Here is a 22,676-nt window from a genome sequence, read left to right on the forward strand (position 1 = left end):
CGTAGTGAGGGTATGTGCTGCAAATGGGGAAATCCATTGAGGTAAGTGACTTTGACAAAGGGCAGTTTATTCATACGCAGAGCCTGTGAATAAGTACCTCAAAAATGGTGAAGCTGGTCGAATGTTCACATGCTATTATCATAAGCATGTATGGAAAGAGGTAGGACAGTGAAACTACCACCAGGCACTAATGGTTGGATGTCCATGACTCTTCATGGAACATGGAATTTGGAGACTTGTCCAATCGACAGAGTAGGATAGATGGTGATCTGTGGCACATCTGCTGAAAGAACACAATGCTGGTGTACTCACAAGTGTTTTGGAGCACACGTTCATCGTACATTTTGAACATAGAGCTCCGCGGCAGATGACACCTACATGTTCACATGTTGACCCAACAACATTACTAATGATGATTGCAGTGGGCACGGGACCATCAGGACTGTCAATCAATGGAAATGTGTAGGCCCCTTGGGTGAATCACACTTTTGCTAAACTAGATTGCTGGTTGTCTCTAGAAATGCCCTCATCAAGGTGAACGGTGGCTTGAAACGCGCATCGTGCCAGGGACGCAGACTGGTGGAAGCAGTATTATGCTATGAAAGACATTCTCATGTGCTTGCATGAGATCTGTGGTAGCAATCAAAGACTTGCTGATAGCTGTGAACCATCTGCGCCCCTTCATGCTTGATGTCTTCTCTGATGGTGATGTCATCTTTCAGCAGTGTAACTGTCCATGTCTCAGAGCCAAAACCATGTTACAGTGGTTTGAGAAGCATTATAGTGAACTCACGTTGATGTCTTGACAACCAAATTCGCCTGATGTAAGTCCTATGGAACCCAACGGGGTCGCTATTGGGCGCTAACACCGTGTACGCAAAGCAGCAGCCCATTATTTGCATGAATTACATGACCTGTGCATAAACATCTAATGGCACATGCCTCTAAAAACTTACAATGATGTATTTTGTTCCAAAGACATACAAACAAGCTATTAAGCAGGTGGTCATAACATTTTGGCTCATCAGTATAAATACATGTTCAGTGATGTAGTGGTATCTATATTTCCTGTTGATTCCTGTCTTACAAAAAAGATGATTGCATCATTGGTGCAATCTTTATATAAATGAAACACATCAATGAAAACCAAACAACAGGATATACATACAGAATAGTTTGTAACTGTAAACAAACAAACAATTAATGCTTTATCCTAAGCTAACAAAATTAAAAATGTGTAAAAAAATGAGTTAACATTAAGTAAAAAACTCACTTTATCAAGGGAGATGCATAAGTTACAGGAAATTATGCAGTGCAAACTAATGAGGGCAATTCACTGCATGATGGTAATGATTCTCCTCTGGCAGAGGATAACGTTTAAGAAAATTTGAAAGAAAGCGTTGTAACACTACACAGAAACATCAAGTCATGTCTGTGCGGCATTAATTTAATCCCTAAGTTTCCATAAATTTTTGTGTGGAAGGAAGAAAGTTAAAAGTGTGCTAGATAATATTGGGACCGGTTGCAAGCTGTTGTATTTCTACATAAAGCAACCAATATAATTTATTTAAAAAAGCTAAAAAAAACTTGAATGGTATTAATTTTGTTGGGAATACTGTTAGTCCTGAAATACACGCCGATTCCTACAAATATTTTGTATATGTGACTTTGATCTCTTTCTAGATCTGCCTCACACATCTGCTCATACACTTTTTACACCTACAATCTCTAGAAAGAAAGAATTTGCCAAGAAACATCAGTGTCATGGATGCTATCAATATGTTTTGTGGCTCTCTTAGATATTTTTTATTTCAATTTTACTGGGCTCACGTGTAGACAGAAGCACATGATTACTTTTTTAATGCAACCGGTGTTAAAAAAAAAACTATTATACTTTTGATCCAACCATCCTATTTAAGGGATACATCTTAAAACTATCAAAGATTTAAATGTACTTCATCCACATATCATCTTTCTGGGACAAGTAGCAAAGTGTCATCCTCCCATCACCTCGTTCATATTTTACTTTATTTGTGACCAAATGCCAGAGCAATACAACTTTCATAACATTCTGTGGGGCATTAAACAACTTTAATATATTAATAGCAGCACGAGTAATAGAGCCTGTGCAGGTGGCTTTGATAAACAACCTTGAAAGGAGCTCATTGTTTCTCTGAAGCCTTTATTTATCACTGAAGAGTGTGGCTGATTGATCTTATTACTACATGAACAGTGTGTGTCTATATCACTAGGATTTTTTCGTATTCCCCATAAAAATAATTATTCTCATATTTTCTAACTGAATATTATTCCATTAATCAACTATATCTACCATCACTGCTTTAGGCACAACATATGTGATTTAAGAACAAAACAAAATTCAGGCATAGTATGTGCTGAAATGGTGCTCTAGCTTGGATCCTTGTTTATCACAGGCAACCAACTAACCTACCCGGATAAAACTGACAACACATCCTCACAGCTTCAGTTCTTCCAGTATCTCTGTCCGGCTTTCAAAATTCGTTTCTTTTCAGTAACAAATATCTTGGCTGTGGCAAGCAATCTCTGGGCAATATGCTTTTGTTCCAGGGTGTTAGCCAAAAATCTTGTAGCTTCCCTAGTGACAGGAGTAGTGGGGGACATCAGTTGCTAATCTTTTCACAGCAGCAACAAACACTGTTTATTCCCCATATTTCTATACTCTTAGACCTTTATTTATTGCTTTACACTTTAATTGCAATCAATTTCAAAGCCATGGGGCTCCACTGTCAGGCACAGGGGAGTGTGGGACCTACAAGTATATCATGTGATATACCTGTTTTATATTATACAGTATGTTATATGATAAGTCTGTTTTATGATAAACGTAATTTACTGTAGTTACTTTGTACAGTAGAGCGTCGATTATCCGAAGTAATTGGGGGACATGGGTGTTCGGAAAACTGGTTTGTTTGGATAATCGAACTATACATGTTTATTTGCCAAAAAGAAGTACTGTACAGTAAATTTATTCATAAAAACAGGCATCTCTTTTAGTATTACAAAGTAACATACAAAGGCAACTTCAGTAGGAATATATAGTAATAATCTCGTACTGGTCCCTCGTAGAAAGGACAACACGTTTATGTTTAAGCATTTTGTATCGAGGTGACTGTTTGCACCGTGAGAAGCTCTTCTTGGGAGCGCGCAATCCTTCAAAGTGCGTGGAGCGGCACACCTCAACCCTAAAGCTGGCGCAGCTGTTGCTGTGAACAGCTTTGATACTGCCGCTACTTCTACTGCCAGTGCCAAGCCAACAGAAGTGTGCTGATTGTTAAACACAGCGACTGGCGGCTTGGCAGGTCAGCAGCGCCATTAGAAGCAATGTTCTGCCAGCGGTGGCCCAGTGCGGCGACTACTGTGAGAAACTTGGTTTGGGAGTGAGGGGGATGATGGACGGTAGGGCGGGAGAGTAACAGGTGCGAGCGAGTACACAGTTCGATTAAGCGGTCGTTCGGATAATCGACGCTCTACTGTAATTTTATGTAAATATTGTTACACACATTAATTTTCAATCTATTCCCAGTTGGTATACGTCATTGACTAATCTGAGTTGTCTCTGCGTACGCTGATAAGCCAAACTGTTACCACTGCCCATCACGAGACCGAATGCCAGCTGGTGGCATTGCAGGAAAGTATTTAAGTGGAGCAGGAACCAATAGGTAATCATTCCGGCAACAACATGGGTTGCAAATAGCCGACTCCACTGTTATAAGTTACTTTGATAAAGGGTAGAGTGTTATGGCCCAACACCTGGTAACGAATTTCTTGGAAATTACAAAGCTGGTCAGTTGATGAAAGACGGTGAAACCATGAACAGGTGACAAGCTGTAGGACATCCATGCCCCAAAGCAAAATGTTATGTAAATCACATAGGCAGTGAATTGTGCATGCACAAGTGTTTTGTAGCACACTGTTCAGTGCACACTGCTGAGCCAGGGCTAAGTAGCAAATGATTCCTAAATGTTCCCAGGGTCATTGAGATTAGCTCATGTCACCTGGTCAGATGAACCACATTTCGTTTTACACCAGGTTGTTTGTGTCATGATACACTGTTACACAGGCATACAGCTGCTGGAAACAAGCAGCATGCCACAGATACAGGGCAGTGGGGGCATTCACCTGTGCTTTTGTGAGACCTGTGGTTATCCGACAGGGTTACTTCTTAATGTCAAACAAAGGCAATAGTACAGTACATCAGTAGGATGTAGGTAAGGAGAGCAGGTTGTAAATTACTCTCATGTTACCTTTACCTTTCATGTTTTTATAATGTAAAATTTCCAGTTATAAAGTGTTTTTCAAAGCTAAAATTATTGCTGCAACAATTACACAGAACAATGATCATCACAACCTTTTCATTCACTTTAAATTAAATGATCTTGTGTGCTTCCTAGGTTGGGATTGAAGTTTATTGCAGGCAATATATCTACATTTACACCCATAACTCTGCAAACACCAGAAGTGAATGACTGAGGTACTTCCCACTCCACCACGTACTAGGGTTTGTTCCTGTTGCATGTGCATCTGATGCTGTGAAAAATGACTGTTTAAATGCCTCTGTGCACACATAATTACTCTAATCTTGTCTTTGCACTCTCCAGAAGAGCAATACATAGTAGGCAGTAGTATATTCCCAGATTCCTCATTCAATACAAATTACTGGAATTTTGTAAGCGGGATTTTGTGGGATAGTTGGTATCTATTTTCAAGAAAGTGTCAAGTCAGGTTTTTCAACAATTCTGTGATACTGTCTCATGTGTCAAAGTACTGTATCACCACTCTTGTTGCCTTTCTTTGTATACGTTCAATATCCTCAGTTAGATTCATTTGGTTCCATTCACATGAGCAACTTTCTGGGATATGCTGCGTAAGTGTTTTGCTGAAACTACTTTGTTCCCTAACTTTTCAGGCTGTCACATGAGAAAATTGCAGTTTGGGTTTCATATAAGCAACGTTTTTTGAGTTCAGACTGTGCTTTAAGATTCTACAACATATGGATGTTAATGGTATTTGTGTATAACTTGCCATCCTTCTTGCAGACACCTGTTAGCTGTGCTCTCTTCCAAACAGACAAAGGATAATTATGTGCAGCATCCTGTTCCTATTAAAAATTGGTTAGCATTGAGTATTATTACCAGATTATTTAGTTGGTTACAAACTGAACAATCACTAGAGTGACAGTAACTTACTATCTTCCACCATCTGGCACCTAAAAGATGATGAAATATATTGTTTTACAATACTTTTCTGTTGATGTAAATCACTGTGATTCTGCTATTGTTCTTCAAAATTTGACTTACTTACAAAGCCCCTATTATGTTAGTTTCAAAAACTTAAGCAGAACCAGAAAATTAGGAAAATGGAAGTAGGAAAGGTGAATGTAAATGATTATCAAAATTTCCTACAAAGCGAAATTATATCAGTACAGTGAATAGAAAAGTAGGGTGTATGCTATCCTTTTAATAAACACATAAGGTAATGAGAACCAATATATTAGATTCATAATATCTCAGTCATTCTTTTTTTTCTTTCATTGTGTGCATAGAGTTGTCTTCTGATGAGATATGCAACAAATTTCCCATCCATCCTCTTTTGCAAAACTGAATCCTCAAGCACCCTTAGGCATGTCAAACATTCTAAGAAATGCAGGAATCTCTGCATGACAGTAGAAATCCTAGGAACACTGTGGTTTGGTGATGTTTGTGTGGTGCTAGTCTGGGGAGGCATCAAGCTGCATCAGCATAAAAAGTTTTTTATCTTCATTGGTGGCCCGAGGAGCACAGCTAATGCCCAGTAGTACAGAGATAAAGTATTGCAACCAAATGGGAATGTTTTCAGAATGTATTTAGTCCAGACTTCTTCTGGTAGTGATAACTCACATTCATACACACCTACTCAAACGAATGAATGTTTCACAAGTGAAGATAATCACGGAACAGAATAGGCACCAAGGCCTGCAGATCTAAATTGTATGGAGCTTGTCAGGTACACGTTACAGAGTTTGATTGCAGTGTGTCAGCTGTCACCAATAACTCTTCTGTACATTTGTACAGTCCCTTCTCAAGAACGGTACTGCCTGCCAATAGAGCCACATCATAGCAAAGTGTAGATTTGCATGCTGTTGGTAAGCAAATGTGACAGCTACAGGTAATAATATCTCCTATGAAAGACTTCATATGCATGAAAGTGATTTTGTAATTTTACTACAAAATATGCATCTTCATTTTAAAAACATTTCTAATCACGTGTTTGGAAACCAACAAGATTTGTTTTAAGTTTTGCCTTATTCTACTGCTGTACTATTCCAAAAATAAGCCACTGTTTCTGGTTTATGCTTAAGTACTAAAAGCAAGTGTAGAAGCCCTCCAAATACGTAATGAGAATTTAGAAACACTTCATATGACAGACAGCCAAAATTCAATTATCATATCGAAGAGAGTTTAGTTTTCTGCATTTGATACGAAACAATGCTGTAACAATCCCTGCTGAGTTGGTGGAAGTATACGGTAACAATTCCTCATCATATAACACAGTGGTTATTTGGTGGAGTTAAATCCATGGTTCTCCACGAAGTCCGAAAGATGAACAAACAGTGAAGTGGTAGACCATCACACTGTGAAGAACTTGGAATTGCAAGAGATGTGTAGGTGTTGTTGCTCAAAGACTGGTGTTTCACAACTGCGGTGATAAAGGAAATAGGAAAATCAGCCACGGATCACTTTTTATCATATTTGAGCATGACAAAGCATGACAAAGATCGCTGTCCGCTGGATACTATGACTGCTCATACGCATTAAAATGCCTGCTGAGCCAAGGCAGCAGCAGAAATGTTGCAGCAGTGTTGGACCAATCTAGAGGATATATCTAGCCCTCTAATCACTACCAACACATCATATGACCCTGAGAAAAGAAGCAAAGCAAGAAGTAGAAACATGTGAAGATCCAATCATCATCAGGCAAGGTGATGCAGTGTTTTTTGGGACTGCTGTGACATGGTCCCAACAGATTACGCTCATAAGGTTTGTATCACACAGAAGCACACTATCAAAATCTCCAGACAGTGTTATGGGAGGCTGTCAAGATGAAGTGTTGTGGGAAGGTGTCCACCAAGGTGGTGGTTTTGCTTGACAACCATAACCAGCTAAATGTGTACAACACAGTTACTCATGATGATTCTTTGGGATGTCAAACTTGGCTCAACCCCTTCATTCTCCTGGCATGGCACTGTATGACTTCTTTCCTCAGATGAAGAAATCATTGTGTGGCTGCCACTTACAGAACAATGATGTGCTTTTCAAGGTGGAGCATATCCTGTGCAAGCAAGGGTCTTCGCCTAGTCATCAATCATCTGGAAAAATGCATTGTAGGGTGAATACGTAAAGAAGGACTGAGATCATCACCAGGTTTCATCATAGCAGCTTGAGTTTCGAGGTGATGATTGTTAGCTTTATGCCTACCCTTTTTATGAACACTGTTGAACTGACGAGAAACTTAGTTTATTTATTTATTGGGATGCTGTGGATACACTTCATAAATATTATGAGAGTCCCCTTCTGGTAGTTTTACCAGGCATCCGATACTGACATTGGACTGACCTTAGATCTTCATACGAATAACTACAGAACATATTTGTCTCTTGTACCAAAATAAATGTTGTGACATAACAAACACCTTTGAGAAGAAATAACTTCTATATTTTTTTGAAAATGTATTTATGAAATACACCTATGGGTGCCTTTTTCACAGGGTTTTACTCTGTTGATTTTTCCCTAGGGTCTACACATGCTGATTTGGAACTTCTGAACAACCGATGAAAGAAATTTTGCAAGAATTTAATCAGATTCCACCTGCAATGACAATTTTTTGTTAACTGCTTCAAAGATGTGTGTTCACTAAAAGATGCTACTTGACCACTCTGTTTTTTAAAACTACACCACAAGTACTTCTAAGTAGCAGAGGACTTTGATTCTTACTTGCCTCCTTAGATTTTTATTGTCTTTCTGAATGTGGGAGATTCCCTTCCCAGCACGGAAATTATTTTTGCTGCATTGTGTATATTATCAGTAGTATATAATAATAAGACTATTTAAAAACTTTCAGTTAGAATACTGTGATTGTAACTGCCCATCAGTCTGAAATGAACGAAACTTAGGATTTAATGCTCCGTCACCAACAACACGTTGAGGTACTTCAGAAAGCAAGTTACACGTCTCATCCCACACTGATATCATTGTGCAACAAGAGTGGCACACTGTCAGAAGACAGTACATGTTCTGGGTTTCCTGCAGGTACAGTTCTGCTGCTGTACAGATAAAAGGTGCATCCCAATGGATGACTGAAATGGCATAGCAGCTGGAAATCTGCTCCAAGTTGAACTAAGTGGGACATTACAATCCCTGTTTGCAAAATGTCTAAACTGCACATACATTCACCATGAATTTTGGCAATGTCATGTCCAGCAGTACTGAAATGATGGCAACAATCTGACCAAGGTTGAACAGATGTGAGTGATGCTGATTGGCACCAAGCAATTTCCGTCTCTTGGCAAGCTGAAAGAACATCTGTGAGGAAAGAGATTTTTGGTGGTGGTGGTGGTGGTTAGTGTTTAACGTCCCGTCAACAACGAGGTCATTAGAGACAGAGCACAAGCTCAGTTAGGGAAGGATTGGGAAGGAAATTGGCCATGCCCTTTCAAAGGAACCATCCCGGCATTTTCCTGAAATGATTTAGGGAAATCACGGAAAACCTAAATCAGGATGGTTGGAGACGGGATTTAACCGTCGTCCACCCGAATGTGAGTCCACCTCGCTTGGTGGATATTTTTGAACCATGAGGATGTTCACAGTGGTTCTCCAGTGGCTGTGTGACCGACAAGCAGATTTCTATGGTCAAGGAACTGCACGACTGATAGACCATTCCAATTGCTGTTTACAGAGACTTTGAGACCATGTTGAAAAACAGTGTCATGTGTCTGTTTTACTACGAAGTGTAATGCAGCATTCAATCAAAGTTACTTGGCCTGTCATCATAATGTGTAACTTATTCCTTGAAATTCCCTTGTAATTGGAGGTGAAGCACAAGCTAGGAAGCAATGTATATGAGGAAGAAAATTTGTTGTTAGGAGTTGCCTTGGTCACCACGGTAAGCAGATTAGGGTACTCACAAAAAATCTAAATATGGACTGTAGGTAGGGAAGTTGAACCCCTGCTTCTGAATTACAAATCCAGTGTGTTAAACACTGCACCACCTCACTTGATATTGATAGCAAAGACACGAGAGAGAGAGAGAGAGAGAGAGAGAGAGAGAGAGAGAGAGAGCAATCAGTCACTCACTAGATGCTGCATACAATTTTGATTGATGTACAACATGGCGCGGAGGGTGGAGGATGGGGTTGGGGGTGTAGAGGTACAAGATAACTGAAGGATGCACTATTACTTTTATACAATTATACAGCGGACTCAGAAACAGTCTGCAAAGCTTTTATGGGTGTTGCACAGTAATTTATGCTGAGAAATAATTGTAAAGGAAAGAATTCAATACGTTGCACCATTTTCCACTTAGTTAGTACTGAAGTTTGCCAATCAGGCGGTAGTGCACAAATTCAAGCAGCCTGTCACAAATGGTGCTGCGTTCTACGTTTGTTACCTCAAATTGAACAAACATAGCTTTTGCGCAACTATCTTAAACTGATCACTTTCGAAAATGGCACATTTTAGCTGGTAATGAGCATTTCAACAAGTGGTAAATAACGGACCTGCAGATGTAGTGCATTAAGGGATTGAATCTGCACGGACAATGACCCGATTGGCTAACGCCAATGATAATTAAACTGCTAACAGGACGACGTATCGAATTTTTTTCTTAACAGCTATTTCTCAGCACAACACCCTTTCAGACTTTTCACACTGTTTCCGACCACCTTGCATATTAAGTAACAAGTTAAATCCATCTGGCTCTCCATATGTGTAAGACATATGGACATATGTTTTGTGACTGCAGACTTGAACGCTTTTTCTTCAAGTAAATTAGCTACCATGGGCAGCAAGTGCCTACCCATGGCGACACCATCAATGTGCTCAAAATATTGGTTAGCGAGGAGATTAGCTCATGCTTAAATAATGCTATTATGTCTTCCTCAAACTTGTTGCTAATCAATGGGAGAGAGAGTCAACCGTAGGTACTTCAGTAAACAAGGAGAGAAATTCAAAAATAACCAATAGAACAGAGCCGTTAAATTTCAGTGTTTTTTCTATTGATAAAATGTTCTGAATTACGGACAAGGTGTTCACAATTACCTACAAAAGGCCTCAACAACAAGACTAATATACCTGGCGACCAATAAGTAGGTGCAACAATATTGGTCTAAAAGTTACAACTTCTAGTATCTGCTCCAAGCATGGATTATGACTTCTATTTTCTTCTGAATCACTTTTGTTTCTGTATAACTTTGTAGGCCTCAGGATGTTGCTTAATCTGGGAGGCCCAGAGTCAGTCAGTTGATAACCCCTTTGGGTAGAGAACTGGAGTTCAGAGGTGAAAGCAATTTTTCTTTGAACACATGCAGTGGGATACTTGCCAATCTTACGATACGCTGTGTCCTCATGTAAACTGTACGTCTTCTTTACTGTAGACTTCTCTCGGCAGCAAAACAGTGGCATGACCTTTGTTTGCACGAAGAACCACTGTTCTGGGAATCGTTGCGGAGATTGTCTGAGAGAGCTGCACTTTGCAATCATATGTTACTCTCTTGTGGACGGGATCTTGCTGGTGCTCCACATGCGTTACGTCTCATTTTTTTAGCAGCGTCAGCAAGTAGTTTTCTGACGGCTGCCAGTGCCTCGCCTTGAAGATGGCTGTAAGGTTTTCTCCCGAAAAATCGGAAGAATAAATAATACTATCCCGGATGCACGCCTTTTTGATGATGGAATACACTTTTCTTTCGTTTTAAATGTCTAATACAGAATTCATATTTCGTCTACTGTTGTGAGACATCAAAAAAGCTTCACTGGACTTGCGTTTATATAAGCCTCACTGGACTTGAGTTTATACAAGTCTAAACACAGATTCTAATGCGTCGATGGTTAATAGACATGGTAACATCACGCGGGAGGCTTTGACGTATCCGGAACTTACTGGCGTGTCGAGATCTCTTGTAAAGTCAGTGAGCTCTCGCGGCTTCAATTGACCGCCACCGAGTAAAATGGCATAGTGAATTTGTGTTGCAAACTTGTTGCTCGTAAAAGTTTTCAGTGCTCATAATCATCTTCGATGGGTGTACGACCACACTTAGAGTTAGGAGAAAAATACTCTAGTTCCTCTGTTATATTCATCAGATTTAGGGATCCATACTTGATTACGGTTCGTAATTTTAGATGGAATTCATCTATTTTTGAAAATATCGATGTCCACAACAAAAATTTCATATTCTTTATTAATTTTTTATTTTAATTTTCACTCACAAAATAGTATAAAATACAACAGACAGGCATATCTGTATTCAAAAACCCAGAAAAAACCTCATATTCCTTCCTAATTTTTTATTTGGATTTTCACTCTCAAACTACTATGGAATACAAGACACGGACATATTTGTATTAAAAATCTAGAACAAATTCTATTCTCCAATATTTATTTTGACTTTCAGACGCAAAATATGAAATACAATAGATAGGCATATTTGTATTAAAAAATCAATTCGAGAAATTACATCTGCTGGTCTTGAGCCATTTTCCTAAAGTTAGATTCACGTGGAGCAGTTTATGCGAATAGTGTCTTGAAGACGAGTGGCCGTTAATCTTGAGCGACACCTGATCTTCAACAAATTCGTTTTTGAAAATGAAATTTCACAAATATATGTGTAAACAAACACAGTGGCCAAGTATATGGTTAATTTTTTGCAATTTTCATATTTTTCTGGGACATGTTTACTCCCAAATTCTTTAGCGGATGCAGTTTTACATATTTGCAAGGAAATGTCTTCCTCAAGCCTACCAATTCCATCTGGAGTAAAGGCTTTGAAAGGGAGAACAACTTCGCAGCCACATCGTCAATTCTGCCTCTGGAGAACCTTCAAAGGGCAATTTTAAGAATCACGACAGCTCTATCTCTGAAAAGTCATGGAGTCTTACTGCAAATTCCTTCTTAAGATATAACATAAAATTTGAGAATACTGAAATATCGCTTTCAGAATTATTTTTATATTTAAAAATTGTTGGATAGTGAAAAAATTCTTGACTTGCACTGTCTTTATCAAAGACATCCAGCTTGCGACGGAAAGAAAAAACACTTTATGTCAGATCACATATTGATTTCCTATTTCCTCGGAGCTCGGTGCTGAACGCATTTAATTAAATGCACATGTATATTTCTGAAACTAATAAACATATGCAATGAATTTTGTTTTTTGCTCAACGCGAAACTCAAAACGTTTTTTTTTCATACCTTTTCGTAGGTCTTCCAATATGCCGCACTTGATATGCACGGCGTATGTCAATCATCATCATCATCTTGGACAGTTTCCAGCCAGTGGCTGGGTCTGTCGGGAACACAAGCCTCTCCATCGTGTTCTGTCTTTCCACCATTCCCCTTCTTCCACCTTCGTCCAGTTCTCTCCTCTTCTCGTCACACATTCCTTCACTCCCTTCACCCATCTATCTCTTGGTCTTCCCCTGGGCCTCTTCCCCTCCAGTTGCAGATCAAACATCCTCTTTGGAATTCTTCCCTCATCCATTCTCTTCATGTGTCCATACCACTGCAGTCTTGATATTTCTATCCTGTCCTGTACTGGTTCCTCCTTTAGTCTTTCCCTCACATACACATTTCGCAATCTGTCTCGTCTTGTTACACTCAACCTGCTCCTCTGGAACTTCATTTCACTAGCTTGGTTGGCTCTGAGCACTATGGGACTTAACATCTGTGGTCATCAGTCCCCTAGAACTTAGAACTACTTAAACCTAACTAACATAAGGACATCACACACATCCATGCCCGAGGCAGGATTCGAACCTGCGACCGTAGTAGTCGCGCGGTTCCGGACTGAGCGCCTAGAACCGCTAGACCACCGCGGCCGGCCACTAGCTTGTATTCTACTTTTGTCGCTTTTGTGCATTACCCATGTCTCACTTCCGTATGCCAATATGGGGACAAAGTAGGTTCGGTATATAATTCCCTTGGATTTCTGTGGCACCTCCTTGCTCCAAATAAGCCCCCTAATGCATTTGAAGAACTGCCCTGCTTTTCTGCACCATTCATTTATTTCCATTGCGTTTCCCCCCTTACTTTCAATCATGCTTCCCTGGTACTTGAAGTTCTCTACCACTTGTAGTTTTTCCCCTCCACAAGTTATATCCACATTTGGCCTATTCTTCTTCCTTGTTGTGACAATTATTTCACTTTTCTTTGCAGAGAAATGCATTCCATATTGTGGTGCCGTTGCCTCCCATACATCTAACTGCTCTTGCACCTCCTTCTCGCAATTTCCCCATAACATCAGGTCATCGGCAAAAAGCACTGCTTTCATTTTATGATCTCCAATTGCATCTGATACTTGCTGTAGGATTTCATCCATAACAATAATAAACAATAAAGGTGAAAGTGCACTTCCCTGTCGCAGCCCATTTTCCAGCTTGAACCATGCAGTACGTTCCCTCCCCACTTTCACACAACTCTCACTTCCCTCATACATTTTTCTGACTTTTCGTGTTATCTCTTCATCTATCCCTTTTGCGTTCAGCACATCCCAGAGCTTGCCCCTATAGATACTGTCATACGCTTTCTCAATATCTAAAAAGGCCATGATTTAAGTCCTTCCCGTACTCATAGTGCCTTTCCTGCAGTTGCCTTACCGCAAATATGAGGTCCGTTGTTGATCTTCCCATGCTGTATTCAAATTGTTCCCACACTGCAGCGAGCATGTCTTGAGTTACAGCTGCTGTTATGCGATCTCTCAGTTTATTCACTGTTGTTGGTAAAGGAGGCACATAAACAGTCTTTTATAAATCTCCACAAGAAATAATCACATACGGTCAGGCCCGGTGAACTTGGAGGCCAGTAATGTAAGACTGATTCATTAGATTCAGTGCGACCGATCCATCGTTCACTAATCCTTTAATTTAAAAATTCCGGTACTTCCGGTTGCCATGTAAAACTCGAGAGTTTACTCTTCCCAAACAGTACGTTGTTCACATACATATCTCAAACAACATAATAGTATGATTTTTTAAAATCGGATGATTCTTTTTGATAGACCCTGAATTTCAGAACGTCTTTTAAGGAAGCCACAGATAGCGTACTCGTTCGTTAATGGTTTCTTTGCTTCTTCTGAAACCAAGTTTTATAGGAAGGATGTTAGTTTTCTTTTATTTGCCAAAAAGTTCGATCACTTGACCTTCACTCAACGAAACGCTTCGTACAAGATCGCCACGCAACTACTGATGAAGTGGCTATTAAATTTGTGTACTTTATTTAGATTAGGTTTTTATAAAACACAACACGTGCAGACGCACCGCAAAGGGACTACTTCCGTGTCAAAGAGTATTCTGCCGCACACCAAAGCAGCCGCACTGCAAATGTGGCGCTTCGTCGTCAAAGATCGCCACCGCCGACTGAACTCGCCCGAAGTTCCATAAAGCAGCTGCAAAGCTATTGTTCGAGTTACGAGCACAAAAATATGGAGTTTAAATGAATACGCCTTCTCCGATTTAATAGCGGTTTCAGAGGTTGACAGAGCTGAAATCGATTTATAAAATTTCCTTGTTCATCAAACAAAATTCTTGTGTTGCATTCGTGTGTACAGAGCTTTTATGTGGATCAGCCGGCCAGTTTGCTCCCTTCCGCCCCCACTCTTCAGCGCACTCTCCATGTTGCACAGCATTGCAATTGTGTATTTAATCTATCTATAACTATCCATTAAGAATTATAATTACTCGGCAGTTAATTGTACACTACTAGAAAAAATTATAAGGGTGCTGCTCTAACGAACTGTCATCAACAGAAAAATATTTTTTTTAATAATCTGAGTATGTAATTTATACTTTCAAAATATTTTTGGCGGGCTTTTCCCGCCTTTGAAACGTTGCTCTCCGGTGGTGCGGCCCCGGTGAGCGCGCGGAGCATTTCACGGCCTGTTTCTTCCGCTCCGTTGACTGACGAACGTAGGTGTCTGTTCAAGATTGCTTATCGTGTAGACAGTCGATAGTGATGTTGGAGTTGGAAAGAAGTTTAGTCGTTTGCCGAGTACCAGCATTAACGCATCGTTGATCTTTCTCCCTGTAAGACTGATGACACACGCCTAGGTGGTTCTTATGTAGTTTTATGTCGTGCTGCGAGCCATTCATATTTCGACGTCGGCTTGGTTGTAGATTTTCTTCTGTCCGCCTGTGCCCATACGACGTCAACCCAATAATGAAGTGGGAGAAAGCACTTGAGATGACGGTTATCGCTGAAACAACCGGTTTTCGGATTTATAGTTTTCTTTTTTCACGCCATTTTAACCTGTTGATGAAAATCACTCAAAACAACCAGTTTCTGAAATAACCGATTTTCGGTTTTTTATTCCTGTTATTTCCTACAAAAAACGTGAAATCAAAACTGGTCCGTCCACCATCGCTGCTTTTCTGGGAAAGTGATAAATGGGGAATACTACATAAAATCACCAGAATTCTCCTATTGATTGTAATTTGTTTAAAGTCTGCTCAAAAATCATTTTGTCATCGGGTGTCAAACCACTAGGGCATTACGAATACTCAGTCCACAGGGCGAAAAGTGAGGTTGAAGAACTCTTTGTTTTTCGTCTTAATTTGTCCGTTTTCAATGGCTACAAGCAGATATATAGACACAGGCAACAGTTCAGCTACTTCTAATTATTATAGTATACTATGAAGGAATTGTTCAAAAAATGGTTCAAATGGCTCTGAGCACTATGGGACTCAACTGCTGTGGTCATAAGTCCCCTAGAACTTAGAACTACTTAAACCTAACTAACCTAAGGACATCACACACACCCATGCCCGAGGTAGGATTCTAACCTGCGACCGTAGCGGTCGTGCGGTTCCAGACTGTAGCGCCTTTAACCGCTCGGCCACTCCGGCCGGCAAGGAATTGTTAATAAGTTTTTAGCATGTTATTGTTACCATAATTTCCTTCCCCTTTTATTATTTCATAGAAATGGCAGACAAAAAAATTTAATCTCTTAAAGCAAATGAAGCGTTGTACTTCCTTGTTATGTCACTTCCTAAAAAAAGTTCCAGACAAGAGTTGGTGGCACACAGCACGTGTGCGGCAACGGCCCCAGTGGGTGCACACTCCATGCCACGTACACGCATACCTTAAGCCACGACACACAGCAACAGGGACATCATCGTCTCAGGAACGCTGCACCAATTATTATGCTATGTGTCTGTTGCTAATTGCGTTGTTATTAAAATATCACTGATCGCTTTTCCCTTTTTCTATAATAATAGGCAATAGTTCAAACCAATGGAAATTTTACGAATAAAACTTACTCCTTTTTTTTAAAAAAAAAGTTTTATTTAAAAACGAAAAATTTTGACACTGCTGCTTTGGCTAATTGGTATTTCGGTTTTTTACTCAGTTATTAGTTAACAATAAAAAAATACCTGGAATGAGATTTTCACTCTGCAGCGGAGTGTGCGCTGATACGAAACTTCCTGGCAGATTAAAACTGTGTGCCGGACCGAGACTCTAACTCGGGACCTTTGCCTTTCGCGGCCAAGTGCTCTGCAAGGTTCGCAGGAGAGCTTCTGTAAAGTTTGGAAGGTAGGAGACGAGGTACTGGCAGAAGTAAAGCTGTGAGGGCGGGGCGTGAGTCGTGCTTGGGTAGCTCAGTTGGTAGAGCACTTGCCCGCGAAAGGCAAAGGTCCCGAGTTAGAGTCTCGGTCCGGCACACAGTTTTAATCTGCAAGGGAGTTTCAAAAAAATACCTGTTGTAACAGAGGCCAAACAAATAACGAAAAATACCGGTTATTCAGAACTAAAATACCAGTATCTGTTAACCGGTCCGCAGCTCGTGGTCGTGCGGTACCGTTTTCGCTTCCCACGTCCGCGTTCCCGGGTTCGATTCCCGGCGAGGTCAGGGATTTTCTCTGCCTCGTGATGACTGGGTGTTGTGTGATGTCCCTAGGTTAGTTAGGTTTAAGTAGTTCTAAGTTCTAGGGGACTGATGACCATAGATGTTAAGTCCCATAGTGCTCAGAGCCATTTTTTTGTTTTAACCGGTCCCTACATAGCGCTGATGCTATCTTGACATGTTTGCCGAATTATCGTGGAGAACTTACGTCGTGACCCCGGCGGTCACCCGAGAATTCTACAAGTTAGAAATACACCACGGAAACATCAGATCGCAAATGAATTTTACCACCTCGGAAGTAGAACAGATAAAATAGGAAGACATAGCACCGGGAATTTCTCAAGGTGAAAGGGCTTTATATCGAGAAAAGTTGCTAACATACAAAATTAAAATGCTTGAGTTCAGATAAAGATTCACGAATAATTATGTTTGGGGTATATCCCTGTATACACGCGAAACCTGATCAATGGGAAGGACAGAAATGAAACGAACAGAAAAGTCTTTGATGTTGCAGGAGAATTTTGAAAATCAAGGGACTGATTGTGCAAAGATGATGTTCTGCAACGAGGCCCCGAGAAAAACTCATGAAGAATATAATGAATCAAAGAGCGAGAATGGCTAGGTATGTACGAGCAACTACGACATGAGATTGCTGAAAACTGTAGCGGAAGGAAAGAATCGCATAGGCAGATCGACTAAAGATATGAGTCTATAAAAAAAAATGGTTCAAATGGCTCTGAGCACTATGGGACTCAACTGCTGAGGTCATTAGTCCCCTAGAACTTAGAACTAGTTAAACCTAACTAACCTAAGGACAGCACACACATCCATGCCCGAGGCAGGATTCGAACTTGCGACCACAGCGGTCGCGCGGTTCCAGACTGTAGCGCCTAGAACCGCTCGGCCACCTCGGCCAGCTTAGTTTATGCGCATGCCTTTACTGAAGATAGGAAACAAGACACCATCTGTGACATTGCGTTTTTTGTACGTAAACCACGACTGTGACAATACTACGCGGAAAGCAATCATGTGTGAAAAAGCAAAAATCGGTCCGAAGAAGGAAATGCGACACTCTAATCGTCAAATTGCCAAGAAGTTGAACTGTTGGAGTACAGTATTTGACGATTTCCTTAGATTGGGAACATGATATGGACAGAACGGAAAGTATGAGCAAAGTAGTAAATTGTCTGCGGCATAGAAAGGGTTACTTTTGCGCAAAGCAAGGGTCACAAATCATTATTTTTCTCGTCTTGTTGCTGATTTACAGTTGGCAGTAACTGCTAGTGGTGTACGACAAATTTTGTCACATGACAAACTTCTTGCATTCATTTACGATTGCGGAAACGCGCTCGAACACCCAAACACAGACAGACTAGATTAAAATTTACTGAAAAGCAGCCGGCCGCTGTGACCGAGCGGTTCTAGGCCCTTCAGTCCAGAACCGCGATGCTGCTACGGTCGCACGTTCGAGTCCTGCCTCGGACATGGATGAGTGCGATGTCCTTAGGTTAGTTAGGTTTAGTAGTTCTAAGTATAGGGGACTGATGACCTCAGATGTAAGTCCCATAGTGCTCAGAGCCATTTGAACCATTTTTGCAACATTTAGGAAAACACACAGGATGGGCATATAGTTAACTGTAAGACAAACTACAAAACGGTATAAGAATACTAAATGTGTTAATTATACTTTGCCAGAAATAGATGGGGCTAAGCAAGGTGATTTTCCTGAGGAAAACTAATTGCATATCGTATACATTCTTTGGATGAGACGTGACAATAATATCTTCGATGCAGAATCCGAGCTCCTGAAACTAAGGGTCACAGTGTCGATCGAAGAAACTAAAATCTGCAGGCAATAATATCTTGCCCGCTTATATGTTTGCTATTTGGAACGCGCATGCGGAAGTGGAGATTTTGCGGCTGCCGGAGGCTGTGCCATTCGTACTAGACGGGGCAGGAAGGCAAACATTAATATGCGCCAGCTCGGCCCCAACAGTCATTCATTCACTCCGTGCTTCGGTTTGATGCGCAAAGGCCTGGCTGGCTTGTGCAGCTGTGCCCTGGGCAAACCTGGCCAAAAGCTCTTTCACCGGAGGCTGGCCTTCCGCAAAGCAGAAGGGTCTTGCATTACGAAAGGAGCTGAAGGCAGTTTCTGGGTCCGCGAAATAGCACATACAAGGGGAACAACACATTTCGCAAGAAAGATCTTTTTCTGACAAGCAACTCATATTTTCCGACATGCCAGGTTGACGTTATGTAGTGCTCTTTGAAGCGTATCGCGCAGGTAAATTTACGCGTGCTTTCAGGTTCTACTTGTTTATGTCTTGCGTTCACGTTTGGGACGTAAAACTAAGGCTCGTTACTGACAGTCGTCACTGTCCACAGTTGTGTTGCTGAATAATCCATGCAAGATGGAAGAGGAAGGCAATACTTATTCTACAAGCACCCATTTCACAGAAGCTATACACAGCATCACTTTCATTTTTCCATTTTCTTTAGTTTCTGTTCGGGAATATATTTACTTGTTTTAAGAGGCGCCATAAAACAGCGTGCCAACAGGGGCGTGGGAAAATAATAAACACAGCTTAGTAGAAATGTGCAACTTACGGGCTAACCAAAAGATTCGAGGTTGTTATACTATCTGACAACAAGACAAGAACAGAGACTATAATCTAACATAATAAAACGCATGTGATGCCACTTATGTCGCAATAAATGATTAATTTCATCTGACCTCAGTTTTTAAAAATAGACTCCAATAATAGGACTGTGATGGAGCCAAGCCAGCAAAAAATTATTTTCACAATGTTTACATAAATACAAAAAAAAAACACTAATTCGCAGTGTTGATAATGGAGTCAGAAGACCAGCATTTTCACTTCTTTCTTCTATAGGAGTACACAAATTCGATTTCTGTGCTTTCTTTCATGCAATCTAATCTCTCATCTCCAAAGGGCCCTGGATTTCGTTATAGCTGCATTTTTATTTCTATAGGAAGAAAGCCAAGTGGATGTAGGTTGCGGTAGTTATGTGGAGATGAATAGTAGGTTGCAGTAGTTATATATGGATGAAGAGGCATGCACGGGATAGAACAACGTTGAAAGCTGCACTAAGCCATTATTTGGACTGAAGACGCCGACAAGAATTTGTAGCAATAGGCACGATAGTTGAACACGTTAATAGATGAATTTAAATTTCGACTACTCTTAACATTTAAAAGTTTAAAAGCGCAGTTAAAGTGTCTGCACTGAGAGAGGCTTCCGGAACTTGGTCCCTCTGCACCGCACCAGTTCTCGCACCCACACACTAACAGTATTTGAAAAAAAAAAGTTAAACATTTTGACTTCACTTCTTTCATTGCTTATTTTCTGCGTCGTTATGAACAGGCGCAAATAAACTTATAGGTGTTTATAAGTAATTAAACAACACGGAAGTCATTAAGCATATATCGGCGTTTCAGAAATTCGTTGTGGTGTGTGAACTAAGAATTAACTGACCGATATTCATGAGTGTGGTTTTATTTAAAAGCGTGTAGCATATTGTCCTTTAATTCACCAACTTTAGGTAGTTCTTGAGTTACGGCAGCAATGCTAAAGGCATTTCGGAAGAAGTCCAAGTTATGAAGTCAAAAGTATAACCAGAATAACCAAAACGTCTTCAGATGAGTAAAGGCACTAATTCTCGACGCAGCGGTACCACGTACTCCTAGTCACCGTCCAAGAGCGGCGCGTGAGCAGCGCAAGCAATATTTGACACGCGGGGAAGAGAGTTGAAGTACGGATGCGTAGGAGTTCGCAGGGTGGCCCGAGTACAAGTAGGATGGGAAGATACTAGGCCTAATGCAGATTTTACGCTCTCGACTACTTATCATTCGAGTAATACGACGACGCCAAGTAGTTCAGGACAATGTTTCAGTGTAATCCGCTAAGTTTCAAATGTGTGTGTGTGTGTGTGTGTGTGTGTGTGTGGTTTAAATGGCTCTGAGCACTATGGGACTTAACAGCTGTGGTCATTAGTCCCCTAGAACTTAGAACTACTTAAACCTAACTAACCTAAGGACATCACACACATCCATGCCCGAGGCAGGATTCGAACCTGCGACCGTAGCAGTCGCACGGTTCCGGACTGCGCGCCTAGAACCGCGAGACCACCGCGGCCGGCTGTGTGTGTGTGTGTGTGTGTGTGTGTGTGTGTGTGTGTGGGGGGGGGGGGGGCGTTCGTTGATGATCTCGAGCGATAGTTAATGAAACCGCTGCATTCTTTCGAATTTGATACGATTTCAAAAGTTGCAACAGGTCTACCAAAGAGACTGCTCACACTACGCTTGTCCACCCTATTCTGGAGTATTGCTCTGCGGTGTGGGATCCGCATCAGGTGGGACTGACCCATGACATCGAAAGAGTACAAAGAAGGGCAGCTCGTTTTGTATTATCGCGAAATAGGGGAGATGGTGTCACAGACATGATACGTGAATTGGAGTGGGAATCATTAAAACAAAGGCGTTTTTCGTTGCGACGGGATCGTCTCATGAAATTTCAGTCAGCAGTTTTCTCCTCCGATTGCGAAAACATTCTGTTGGCACCCACCTACCTAGGGAGAAATGATCATCACGATAAAATAACAGAAATCAGGACTCGCACAGAAAAGTTTAAGTGCTCGTTTTTCCCGCGTACCGAGCGACAGTGGAACGGTAGAGAGACAGCATGAAGGTGGTTCATTGAACCCTCTGCCAGGCACTTTATTGTGAATAGCAGAGTAATCACGTAGATGTAGATGTAGACGTGGAGCCATGCCGACTCCAGTGCATTGGGCAGTTGCGCTACCTTTTTGGTTGAGGATCCACGGCGCGAAATACTCCCACAGATCTCGATTGGCTTTGAATTCTGGGTGTCTGGTGGCCAGAAAGGTACGGAAAATCATCTTGGCGCTCTTTGAACCACACACATACACTGCGAGCTGTGTGAACGTTGCACTGTCCTGGTAGACGCCATTTTGTCGAGGAAAAAAAAACTGCATATAGGGGTGGACATGGTCCCGAAGCTGCATACTTGTATTTGTCCATTACGCCATCCAGAATAACGAAATCACCCACGAAATGCTACGAAAGCATTCCCCAGACCATAACGATCCCTCCTCCGACTTGGACCCTTCCAACGATTGTTGCGGAGTGTTTGCTTTAAGACGTTTCACGCCGTTCACAGCAACGACCATTTGTCCGATGGAGCATAGAAAGTGATTCGTCTGAAAAGGGCACTTGTCGCTACACAGTGGACGTCAACTTGCGGTATTAGCGTGCAAATTCCAGCCTTCGTCGCCGATGACCAGTAGTCAGCATGGGTGTATGAGCCACACGTCTTTTGCAGAGGCCCATACGCAGCAACGTTCGCTCAACGGTCGTTCAGGAGACACCTTGGTTCATTTGGGCGGTCACTTGCTCAACAGCTGCACGTCTATTCTCCCGTACACATCTCCGCAGCCATCGTTCACCCTTGTCATCTGTGGACCACAGTTGTCTCGGCGCCGGTTTAGCGCCATTTTGCCCTGCACAGTA

General features: G+C 41.2%; 1 protein-coding gene across 1 annotated transcript in view; it reads right to left on the minus strand.

The window, feature by feature from the left end:
• Window positions 1-22,676, minus strand: part of LOC124789014 (U-scoloptoxin(05)-Sm1a) — a 128,671-nt gene that overhangs the window by 6,842 nt on the left and 99,153 nt on the right. The window lies entirely within an intron of this gene.

This window comes from Schistocerca piceifrons, chromosome 1, assembly GCF_021461385.2.
Source record: "Schistocerca piceifrons isolate TAMUIC-IGC-003096 chromosome 1, iqSchPice1.1, whole genome shotgun sequence".
NCBI lineage: Eukaryota > Metazoa > Arthropoda > Insecta > Orthoptera > Acrididae > Schistocerca > Schistocerca piceifrons.